At 40.1% G+C, this 13,205-nt stretch overlaps 1 protein-coding gene across 2 annotated transcripts in view; it reads right to left on the reverse strand.

Moving 5' to 3' along the window:
* LOC117501549 (semaphorin-6D-like) overlaps positions 1 to 13,205 on the reverse strand; it is a 187,857-nt gene that overhangs the window by 159,819 nt on the left and 14,833 nt on the right. For both annotated transcript variants that reach the window (XM_034160443.1, XM_034160442.1), the window contains exon 2: positions 9,625 to 9,757. The gene's annotated coding sequence lies outside the window, so the exon portion shown is untranslated. The remainder of the gene's footprint in view (positions 1 to 9,624; positions 9,758 to 13,205) is intronic.

The following is a 13,205-nucleotide window of genomic DNA, read 5'->3' on the forward strand; positions in this document are numbered from 1 at the left end:
TGACCACTTGTCTCTTGTCACTGTAAAATGGCCACTTTGATTGAAATTAATGGCTTTTCCTCTGTCTCATGTAGCTAATGTGACCAAGGGGTGATGAGGTCCCAGCCGCCATGCTTGATAGCATCACAAACAATGTCCTTTGCTGGATAAATTATGTTAGGACACCATTTCCAAAAGCTAAACTGTATTTGGAACTGTATCTGGATGCATTGTTTATTTGGTAGAATAAATTTTTTCATATTTGCAAAATCAATGCCAATACAGGTATGTTAGTGGAAGGCTCATATTGGTCGACATCATCAGCCAACCGATACATTGGTCAGGCTCTAGAAAACACACCATCTGCTATATCATTTACATCACAGGATGACATTCCTACCACGGGGAAGGTTTCTACCTTTATTTCAATAACATAACATGGCTTGTCCCTGTAGCACATAAAAGTGCAGCAGATAACTGAAACAATCCTTCACATGGTGATACAAGCACCAAATTTGGCACAAATACTTCTTGGACATTACTCTGTTGATAAAACTGACTATCCACTTGAATTTTCAAGAGGTGGCCAGGTAGGGGTCAATTAAAAAAATTGCACAGGAGTCAAAATTTTAAAATGTTCCAATTATATATTTAAAGCTATACCACATTATGTGTCTGATCACAACAATTCCAGAAAGGTATAGTTTGGACTATTTATGACTGAATGTTATGCAGTTATGGAGTAAAAACTTTAAGAATGGTGACAAATGGTTTCAGTGTGCACAGGGGTCAAAAGTTAAAGTTGCTCCAATTTTGGAAAAAAAAAAAAAGTGGCGCAAATTATTGGTTGAACTAATAGGATTAATAAATGGAATAGTTTAGACTGTGCTGAATGATTGTTTTGCAAGGTAAAGGTCAAACAATGCCAACAGCCATTTGATTCTACGTCATGTGACATATGTTACCCCGTAACATGACAACTAAGCATGACACATGGTGCAAACTATTCCTTTTTAAAACCTTATTAACTCGACCAATAATTTGGATCACATTTTACAACGATTTTACAACTTTAACTTTTGACGCCGTACAAACTGAAACTGACCTGTCACCATTTTTGCTGTTTTTACCCCATAACATTCAGTCATAGATAGTCCAAACTATACCTTTTTGGAATATTTATGTACAGACAAATAATGTGGTATAGCTTTCAATATAACAGGAACATTTTTCAATTTTGACCCCTGTGTAATTCTTCAATTGTCCCACCTATTGAAAATTGAAGTGGTCCAGTCTGTTTTTTCAAAAGAGTAATATCTAAGGACAATTTGTGCTGACTTTGGTGCTTGTATCACCATCTGAAGGATTCCTCTGTAAATATTCTGTTATCTGCTGCACTATAACATTACATGCAGAAAATCATGTAGCAAGTCTTGTTGTATGGCTGGGGGGCCTGGCTGCCTTTTTGTTTCTGTCTTTTGTTTTTCCTTCCAGGTGGCTTGCATTTGGGACTGAGTGGCTGTGTTGCTGAGGTTATCAGGACCTCACCCTGATCACCTGCGGCTCGTCAGGACTCACAGCTGTGGTGCATCTATATGGATTGGAACATGGTGGCATTTAAGACTGGAGTATACAGTGTGTATTTGCCAGAGACTCGACCTTGTGACCAGACGGGTGAGATCGTCGTCTCGGGAGCCATCTCATCATCAGTGGATGCAGAGAACGTCCAGGGTTTGATGCACGGTCTGTGAAAGAGGAGGGGGTGAAGTCTCACGCTCGTCAGCACACTTCCTGAGGTACGTTAGATTTTGTGACTAACATTTATACAGTCAGTAAATGTGGTGTCCCTCACACCTTTTTATATTGAGCTGTATGTTAGTCATGTATCGGCTTCCACTGCAGTGGAGTTTTGTGAACTGGATGTTCCATGCCTGCAGGTTGGGAAGCTGATTAGTAATCAAGCCAGGAAGTGTTTGCTGTTTGTACACCTTTAAGTGTTCTCTCTGTGTGTAGAGTGTGGACTCACATAATGGTTCCTTCTTTCACAGACTCGGTTTGTTGCGGCCACCTGGGGGGTGTCGGCGGGGTCCTTGGGTCCGAACAGCTTCTGGCTCCGGACCGTTAGCGCTGCTGGGAGCGCACCACGCCAGACCGCACTCTCTTTTGTTGTATTTTGTATCACTGTTATGTATTAAATTCAGTTAGCCTTTGTACCGTGCTCTGCTTATTTCATACTGGGTCCTTCAAACGCTGGTCGGTTCTCCGAGCTGCGTCCGACACATAAGTCTTCTATGAACAAATAACAGCAACCAATGTCCACTGGGCAAATATTTTCTGTACAACTGAAGTTTTTCCTAAAGCTGAGCACAAACCTTAATGATCTTCATTGCTGTGGCTACGACACAAACACAGATCTATATGTGGGCACTGACCCTCTTCTCACAATCATCGTTACTTACAGTCCTAATTACCAGGACTCGCAAAACGCTGTGACATCACTGAGCTTCCAACCCCTCCCATTTCACTGAATCACACGGATTAATCTTGCTTTACTAATCCTGGGTGTGACTGAGCAGTAACGACAAAGTTCCATGTTAGAGTTGGCATACTATTGTCATTAAATGAATCAATACTGTGACACGGTTTCACGAGTCCCAGTTGGACTTCAGGTGGAGATGGAAGACTCTGGAGGAAATCCGTCCTACACGTATGCAGTCGCTGGTAGATGCTGGGGGCTGAATGGGCGTTGGGGCACTTCCCATCTGAAGGATTAAAAGGTTCAATCTTATCTCCTGTAATCCAAAAACAGACATATGGCCCTGTCCACCTTTTGCTCAAAGACACACAGGAAGAGATTAACACCGTCAGCCCTTTAAGGTCCCAGAATCAAGACAGACGGCCTTTTGTTGCTATGGCAAAACGACCATCAAGCAAAAACCAGTTCAACTGCTTCCTAATCCAGATTTCTTTATTTTTTATTCAAAAACCTTTACAGGCATCTGGTTAAAAAAATGCTAGTCAGGAAAAAGAAAATATATATATATATTTCACAATCTTTTAAATGTCTTGGCTCCACCCATTTAATTGAACCTGTGTCAGTTCTCAAACTCTCACTGAATTGATTCTATTGTGCCGAACAACACAAAGATTTACTGATTTGCTTTTGGATATGTTGGATCAGGATCAGAGATGCGCACTTAGGACCTGCCAGCTATAAGTCGCCTGCACCTTCAAAACGACCTGTACGTGCACGCTGGAAATCTCCGAAGTATGATGTCTTTGAAAGCAACAGTCTCAGAGTTTATTTTATTTAATCCATCTATCCATTGATTGTGGTGCAGGTACAAGTCTGTCCTCATGTATCATTGGTGTTTTGTTGTAGCGGGGCATCAGGATCACATAATCCCTGCTGGCCTTAATTCCTGACCTGACCCAGAGGAGCAGAGAAAAACGACCCGACCCGTTGACAAACATTTGGAGTGGGTGTGGTTTAATCCAACCCTGCGTTAACATAACAAAACAGTCTGTGTGAGACGGACCCAAGAACATAATCCTAAGAGAATGCGGAAAAACCGTCACAAGACATTTTCTCTCCAAGTAGATGCCTTTCATTGATTCATTCATTTTCAGCCACTTATCAGGGTCCGGGTCACGGTGGCAGAAGAGCAAGCAGCTCATCCCACACGTCTTCTTGGGGGATCCCAAGGAGTTTCCAAGCCAGCTGGGGAATACAATCACTCCAGCGTGTCCCGGTTCTTCCAAGGGGTCTCCTCCCAGGTGGACAAGCCTGGAAGACCTCCTTAGGTTTACAATCAGGGAGCATCCTCACCCGATAAGTACCTCAACAGGTTCCTTTTGATGCAAAGAAGTCAAGGCTCTACTCTGAGTCCCTGCCACATCCAAAGCTCATGACCACAGGTGAGGACAGAAACGTAAATCGACTGGAAAACAGAGTCAATCCCCCCAGTCATCCCAATACGAAATCAATCACAGCATGCTTTGTTTTTGATGGATGCTTGAAAGAACCTATCACAAATGAGGATCAGGTTACAAAATAGCCTTTGTATAAGACATTCCGTCAAAGAAATAAAAAATACCTGATAAATTTGATGTCTCGACACCATACAACACTGTAACTTTGGTGCAGTGGCGGTCTTTTGTGGCGGTTATAAGCTGCGTGGAGCGACTAAAGGTTTTTTGTGGCAATCTGCACTGTTTGAACCTTCGAGGAAACTCCCTTATGATGTCACAAAGCTCTCAAACTATTCTGCTGACAGACAGCTGTTCAAGATCACAGAACTCTTGGAAGTGTGAAATAGCCAAGACGACAACATCGGTATCCACTGTCCAGATAAGGACTGTTTGACCGCCACTTTTCATGCCATCCATAACATGAAGGAGAATTCTGTATCTGCCTCCTCTTGCATAGAGGGTTGTATTCCATCCATGACCACATCCTTTCTAGACAAACTATCTCACCAACTTTAGATACAATGGTTTTGTCTCCTGTGTCCTGAGCAACACTCTCAATGGACAGAAAATGGAAGAGTTCCTCTGTGTTCTCGTCATTTCATAAGAAATTATTCCAATTTCCAGGCAGCTTGCCATTCGCAGTGACTTGTTTACATGTGCCAGTCCTGCGGTTTTCTCTGGTTGAATTCTTCAGACGATATAAAATGTACAGTAATGTCGACCATCTTGAACTCCAAGATGGCTGCTGCCGCCACTGGCCATCTTGTAATCCAAGATGGCCACCAGCTAACCATTCTGTGTATGTCTCATGATTACTCCTTGATAAAACATGGGTAACTATTATGTATTTTACAGTGATATCATTAATTAGAATGTAAGCAGTACTATGAAAATGGCTATTTTGGTGGCCATTTTTTTTATTTCAATACGGCAGCCACCGGGGGCGCTAATTTTTGTGTTCCATTTTTTTTCTGGTTCTGTAGGTCTTGTAGTACCTCTGTGCAAATGTTGATGCTTTATATGTGTACGGAACGATTCTGGTGATATTTTGAAGTTAGCCGCCTGACTACAAGCAGATTTGAGATGATCCTCGAAATGGTGCAAATTTAAGAAATGATCCAATATCAGGATCTTGATCCCAATTTACCTCAAAATTTAATGGATTGATCCAGAATCTGGATCACCTGCAAAATTTAATGGAGTCTTCCGTAAGCTAATTTCTATCTGTGGTACAAATCTGGTGAGAATCCATGATGTAGTTTTGATGTAATCCTTCAAAGACTATATAAAGTGTAATCTTGATCCAGAACGTGGATCACTTCCAAAATTAAATGGAGTCTTCCATGGTCTAATATCTGTGGTGAAAATTATGTCAAAATTCGTACAGTAGTTTGGATGTAATCCAGTTAACAGACACGCAGACAGGTAAATAAATAAACAAGAGCAATTACAGATTTCTGACGTCTGCCAATCCGGATCCTAATCACCTCCAAAATTCAGTGGAGTTTTCCGTTTGCCAATATCTATCTATTGTTGAAATTTGGTGAGAATCCATGAAGTAGTTTTGATGTAATTCTTCAGAGCCTATATAATGTAAAACTTGATCCAGAATATGGATCACCTCCAAAATTTAATGGAGTCTTCCATGGCCTAATATCTATCTGTGGTGAAAATTTCGTCAAAATCCGTGCACTAGTTTTGACGTAATCTTGCTAACAGTCAGAAAGATAAAATAAATAAATACATTGGTGATTTAATTATGTCCTTGGCGAACGTAATAAACCAAAAAACTAGAACCCACACCAGTGCTGAATGATGCTCGTGTTGTGTGTTGGCAGTGAACAACATTATCATTGTCATTTATTGGTAATAAACGGTGCATCTCACTGTAACTGCTCCAGATCAGCACCAAATCACCTATCTTTGGCTGACAGGTTTTAACATGAGTGGATTCATTTGGGAGAGATTTATGGCAGGAAACATTTATACATCACTGCAGAAAAGTCCACAAATGAGGCACACTTTGCAGTCAGACTCAACACAAGTATCAACACAAAGATGCAATGATGGGTTCTGACACGATGGATCACGTCTGTGCGTTCTGTTAAGATCAGCTCAACATCAAACAGCAAAGTCTGTTGTTGTGTGACAGACCCATAAACAGAAGAGGACACAAGTATTAGAGCCTGAAGAGGAAAAGAAGCATTCACAAATCAAAGTGTCGCTGAGCAGGAGTTTGACAGATGGAGCTAAAAATAGGAGGCGGGGTCACTGATGCCGTTTCCTTCAAACTCCATCCGTACAGTTGAGTTAAAAAGATACAGGCTTTCATTTTGGAAAGTCTGGACTCTGGTTCAAAGCCACCGGTGCCCCATTCACCTTCTGTGTCTGGAGCGGTCCCCCCTAAAAATCAGTTCCCCCCGTCTTCAATGCACATGCGTCATATCAGAGTATCAGCAGCGATTCACCAATTATTGCTTCGTTTCTACTTAAACTGCACTCCAGTCATCATCTATCTCAGCAACAGTATCTGAAGCTTTTGTACAGCAATAATTTCAACATAAATTCAGCATTATTTCATAATATAATACGGGAGAGCGATCAGAGCGCAACAGCTGGACGACTGAGTCTGACTCTCTACACCAAAAGCAATCAAAGGGAATAATGTGATTATTAACCATCAGATGACAAAAGCGACACCTGTTAAAACATTCTAAAGTCAGTTTTAAGCAGAAATGAAGCTGTTTTAAGCAGGAACGAGGCAATAATTGGTGAGTGGCTGCTGATGCTCCAAAATGACGTATGCGAGGTGAAGGCAGGAGGGGAACCGATTTTTAGGGGGGACCGTTCAGTTGGCGACACCGGTGTAAAATGTGTTCCACGTCAGTGTGTGGATCCATCCAGGATCTGCTGTTGCCACAAAAATACATAACTGACCGATGTCTTCACATCTCCACTTCAGCATTTTCAATGTGATGGATTTCTGATATTTAAGCAGAAGATCATTCCAGGAGTTATTTGATTGGATGGTAGTAAAGTGATTTGGCAATGGCTGTTTGAATCCTGGAGCTGAATCCAAAGATTAGACGAGAAAATAACAAAACCTGTAAAATTAATATGCTGAGAAGAGCATAAAAAGGGTCAGGAAATCGTATGCAATTAACAATAAATTAGTCGCCATTTTTAAAGTACTTTTTGCCTCCATCACCTCATTGGCATCAAAGAAAAAAAGATGTTCCAGGTGTCCATCCACATCAGCCGACAGTACCGCACTGGTCCGTGTTTCTATCTCGTTTTTGTCATTTGTCTTGGTTTATCCAGTGACGGGGACCCAAACAGCTTCCCTCAATCATCTACATGATGTGTACAACTCTTTGATGGAATGCAGCAGCAGAATCACTCTCCAAGTGTGGAAAGCAAACAATGTTTCTTGTTGAGCTTTACACAGTGTTTCACACCAATTGGACATCTAATTACACCACCAAAGACATCAGCATCACAGTTGTCTTTACAAGAGAACCAAGGTCCAAATCTTTAAGGGGCTATTCCACAGAGCACTGTTCCTTCCCGTTTAATCCCAAATAGCAAATTGGGGCACATTCTGAAGCATGATAGTAACTTCTGAAGCATCATAGTAACTTCTCGATCCATCTTTGTCAATTTTGAACAAAAATGTCATACGTAGTAGTTATGGCCATCATCGGCACCAGATTTGAAATTGGGATCCAGTTTTTGAACGGTTGAAAGATTTTATCCCGATTCTCAAAATCATTGTTAGTACATGGTAACATCTGGGTATTCCTAGTCTTGATGGCATCAATCACTTTCAAACTTCTTTAAAGGGGGTATTTGTAGTGACTATGGCTTGAATCTTCTTTGATCATTCGCCATTGGAGTAAAAATTTGAAGCCAAAGTAGCATTTCATTGCAGTGTTTTTCAAAGTTGAACAGCTCAAGCTCCTTTCTTTCGTTTTTGGGTGGGTTGCAAGGTCTGTACTTTATAAGACAGTCAGTTGCCAAGTCTGCACTTTATAAGCCAGGCGGGAGGCAAGCTGGCTTAAGTGTTTCATCCCATTTTTGCACTTTTTTGGATCGTGGGCGAACGTAGTAGAGCGGTGCCCCTGTGGAAGAACCCTGTTAGGATCCTGGTGCTTCCTGTCTTACTACATGGTTGTCAAACTCGGATGCTAACCAGTGACCAAAGGCAACAACTGGATGTCTTTGGTACCATGACTCTTTGGAGGATCCTTGGAGTATTTTCATTGTGAAGAACATCAGCTATAACACTATGACCACATGGTTCCCAGATTCCTCTGTGTCAACGACTCCAGTGCCTTGAAAAGGCCAAGGACACGCCCACGTGTCACTTGGATGCAGCAGATTGATGGCTGTTGTAAGGCACTGGGCACGGACCCGGGGTAGTTTCGTGATGTGTTGGGTGTGATGATCCACAGTACCACCACATGCTCCGAGATGCTAATTTATAGAAAGCCTAAGATTTTCACTGCGGGTTCAAATCCATTTTATGACAAGTTTCAGCTCAAAAATTATAATTTCAAAGTTTGTCTCATTGTGACCTCTGTGATTAACACTGAACCTGTTTTTTTTTTTTTAGTATATGTACTTAATTCACTGAAGCAATGTTCATAGATAACACACTTTTTATTCATACACTCATACATACAGTTGATGACCTCTGTGTTCTAAAGTCTTAAAATTAGTGATTTTATATGATTAAAATCAAAGCCTTTCATGTTAAAAACAAACAAACAAAAAACTTCTTTCTGGAGTCACAAATGACCCCACATAACCAATGGGACAATTCCTGTAAAGTAAGTAAGTAAGTAAGTAAGTGAGAGTTCCAAACATGCAGCCAAATCTTTAATCATACCGAAAGAAAAATACTGAATATTTGCCTTTTCAAGTTCAAACACATCTTTAGGCTCGAGTTTTCCCGTGGGATCCCATGCACTGCCCCGAGGCACACTGGGAAAACTCCAACACACAAACACACACACACGGGCGCGGGTGAAGGCACAGTGTCAGTCATCAGGTCGTCCTGCAGAGTGTTAACCTATGAGAGCTCATTAAAACACCATTAGCCCTTTAAATGTGGGTTTAAAAAAAACAAAAAAACAAACAAAAAAAAACAGCTAATGCCATTTATGTTTTTATCGCATATAACATCCCACAAACACACCACAGCCACACAAAATGACAAAATCCTGTAGTTTAATAACAGCTACTTAAAGGTTTGGAAATAAGAAAAAAAATGCAACAAGTGATCTCAAGTTTTTTTTTTTTTTTTTTTTTTTAAACCACCATCATGTGACCTCACTAATTAACACTGCATTTAATTAAACAGGAGGAGTCTGTCGGTGACATCGCCTGCTGATGTGGTTCCACCTGAAAGTTCTCAGGCCTTCCTGGAACTGGTTTGAGACCACTGTACTGAAATAAATAAATAAATAAATAAAAATTAAAATTAAAATTAAAAAAAAGGAAATGCTGCTGTTGGTTAAAACATCACTTCCTGTTTCTTAGTCATGAAAAAAAAAGAACAGAAAAAAGTCAAACACAAGCAACTGAATGTACAGGTTAAACCGGCAGAGGTCAGAAATGTTGAGAGAAACCAGGCTGACCATCCAATCAGAAACAAAGACAGTTGCTTACCTGGATATCAGGATCGTCCAATCGCATGCGGGTATGCAGGCGAGCCAATCAGTGAGGGAGAAATATGCCAAAAGCAGGAAGAGAAGTTCAAAGTCGAATAGTTCAGTCCTGATAGACTCCTTTGTTGATAAATCTGTCCAAAGAAAACAGAAGAATGAAAAGTGTGAGAGGGGCTCTGTACGATGATGAGATTTCATGATGTCATCATGACATCACACAATGACAAATAATCAGCTGATCAATGTCAATTTTGGATTGTCGTCTTGGAGATATCCTTGAAAAATGTGTTTTTGGACTAGAACTGACCTAATTTTGACCGACTGGATCCAAATGTCTTCTCAACATATTCAAAGGAAGTTTCCTAACAAGTCACTGACTTATTTTGCACACACACACACAAAGTTATAGTACCCTGCTGGGTAATTAAAGCTTGAATTTACAGTACTGCCATCACAAGAAGCCATGTCCCATTCTGCTTCAAACAGCGCCCCCTGTGGTGGGGTATTGAAATGCTTATACTCAAAAACTATATTTTCAAACTAAAAGAAAAAAAAATTCACAAACATAGCAGAGTGGTGCTTCTTCTCACTGACAATCTTTGGCTGAGCATAAGAGCCCCTCCCCCCAACAAACAACTTGTTAAACTAACATTAATTAAATCTTGACTTGAAAATCAGAACTCTTTCAGATTTGATAAAAAAAAAAAAAAAAACCTCTCAGTGATAACTGCTGAGTGTCAAGTGTTTGGAACATTTGGAAGCTTTTGAAGCGGAAGAATCCTGCAAAATCCAAAGCATCATCCCGTTATTTTCTAAGCGATTGAACTGACTGCATTGGCTGTTTATGTGGTTTGTGAGTCATCACTGAGAAACAATCTGAGGTTTATTACAGAGGCTGTAAAACTGAAGTGACGGAGCAGCAGATGATCAGGCTGCACCAAATCTCATTTTAACAGTTTGCCCATAAACGCCACACATCACAAAACCAGCCAACTGCAGAGCTGATGTTCAAATTAAAGTCGCCAATTTTTTACTGCATTTGTCCACAGCTTTGTTCAAAAACCTCAAACTAGATGAAACCTGGGGGAAAATTTGATCGTGTTAAGAGGAAGAGCGCGCACACACACATATATATATATATATATATATATATATATATATATATATATATATATATATATATATATATATATATATATATATATATATATATATATATATACTCAACAAAAATATAAACGCAACACTTTTGGTTTTGCTCCCATTTTGTATGAGATGAACTCAAAGATCTAAAACTTTTTCCACATACACAATATCACCATTTCCCTCAAATATTGTTCACAAACCAGTCTAAATCTGTGATAGTGAGCACTTCTCCTTTGCTGAGATAATCCATCCCACCTCACAGGTGTGCCATATCAAGATGCTGATTAGACACCATGATTAGTGCACAGGTGTGCCTTAGACTGCCCACAATAAAAGGCCACTCTGAAAGGTGCAGTTTTGTTTTATTGGGGGGGATACCAGTCAGTATCTGGTGTGACCACCATTTGCCTCATACAGTGCAACACATCTCCTTCGCATCATCCGTGAAGAGAACACCTCTCCAACATGCCAAATGCCAGCGAATGTGAGCATTTGCCCACTCAAGTCGGTTACGACGACGAACTGGAGTCAGGTCGAGACCCCGATGAGGACGACGAGCATGCAGATGAACTTCCCTGAGACGATTTCTGACAGTTTGTGCAGAAATTCTTTGGTTATGCAAACCGATTGTTTCAGCAGCTGTCCGAGTGGCTGGTCTCAGACGATCTTGGAGGTGAACATGCTGGATGTGGAGGTCCTGGGCTGGTGTGGTTACACGTGGTCTGCGGTTGTGAGGCTGGTTGGATGTACTGCCAAATTCTCTGAAACGACTTTGGAGACGGCTTATGGTAGAGACATGAACATTCAATACACGAGCAACAGCTCTGGTTGACATTCCTGCTGTCAGCATGCCAATTGCACGCTCCCTCAAATCTTGCGACATCTGTGGCATTGTGCTGTGTGATAAAACTGCACCTTTCAGAGTGGCCTTTTATTGTGGACAGTCTAAGGCACACCTGTGCACTAATCATGGTGTCTAATCAGCATCTTGGTATGGCACACCTGTGAGGTGGGATGGATTATCTCAGCAAAGGAGAAGTGCTCACTATCACAGATTTAGACTGGTTTGTGAACAATATTTGAGGGAAATGGTGATATTGTGTATGTGGAAAAAGTTTTAGATCTTTGAGTTCATCTCATACAAAATGGGAGCAAAACCAAAAGTGTTGCGTTTATATTTTTGTTGAGTGTATATATATATATATATATACACATATATATATATATATATTATATATAAAAACAATGTTAAAATACCCTCAGCCATATGAGCATTGTGTTCTTTATAATTTGCGGTTGTTAAATTAATTATGGAAATCCAATTGTCTTATGTACAATTTGTACATGTTTAATACAGCCCCTCTATCAATCATTGAATCAAAAACAATATTTATGTTTTGACGGTGGCTGCAGGAGGCCTTGTGTGTGCACATATATGAGCTTTTGACAATAGCGGAAGTTGTGCAAATCAAGGAATATTTGTAGATCACCCTCTGTGTATTTGCAGCTATTTATGAGACAAATTTAACTTCATAGGCAGTTAGTGTGCACACCAACATCTGCAAATTGTCTTGTAAATCAGTTCGGAGGTGTTATTAGGTTCCAAAAATAGCATTTTCAGTTTTAGAAACATTTATTTCTTGAAAGCTTTTACATAATATATGCGAAAGGTGTTATTTCTAGTCAAAAAAATAAGAGAAGTTAGAAGGTAGCAAAACCAGGAAGTGATGTCATCAAGCTAACATCTGCTAAATGTTTTGTAAATCATTCCAGAGGTGTTATCAAGTTACAAAAACAGTGTTTTCAGTTTTAGAAGTGTTTATTTCTCACTAGGTTTTACATAATATATGACAAATGTCTTATTTCTAGGCAAAAACAAAGCAAAGTTAGCAGCCAGTGACACCAGGAAGTAATGTCACCACGCTAATATCCGCTAGATGATACCGTAAAATTAGGCACAGAATGTGACTTTTTAACCTCTTAAAATAGGTCAAGGTTAGTCATCTTTGAACCTGTCCAAGGTCTGTTCACTGACAACCAGTCAGTGAACATTTTAAGTGATTTTAATTACCTAAATTAATTTAACTCTTTTGTTGTATGCCTACAGGAGGACAGAAATGAACCGTGGCCTTGAAAATGTGATTCCTACTGAATCATGAGTGATAGAGATGGGAATGGGCAACCGGCTCCAAATTTTCAATCCAGTGGAATTATATGCCTCACATGTTCTCAATTCTTCTTAAAAAAAAAAAAATCAGTTTTTGCAAAAACTCATGCATAATGACATCAGATGTGCCAAACTCTGCAACAAGGAATACAGCTGCACTGATGCTGAAAACCTATGTAGACCTATATTTTTCCACACAGGGATTTGAAATGACAATCGAAGAATCAGACTGATAGTTACATTAATACTGAAAAAAAAAAACTGATCAA

Source organism: Thalassophryne amazonica, chromosome 20 (genome assembly GCF_902500255.1).
Source record: "Thalassophryne amazonica chromosome 20, fThaAma1.1, whole genome shotgun sequence".
Taxonomy (NCBI): Eukaryota; Metazoa; Chordata; class Actinopteri; order Batrachoidiformes; family Batrachoididae; genus Thalassophryne; species Thalassophryne amazonica.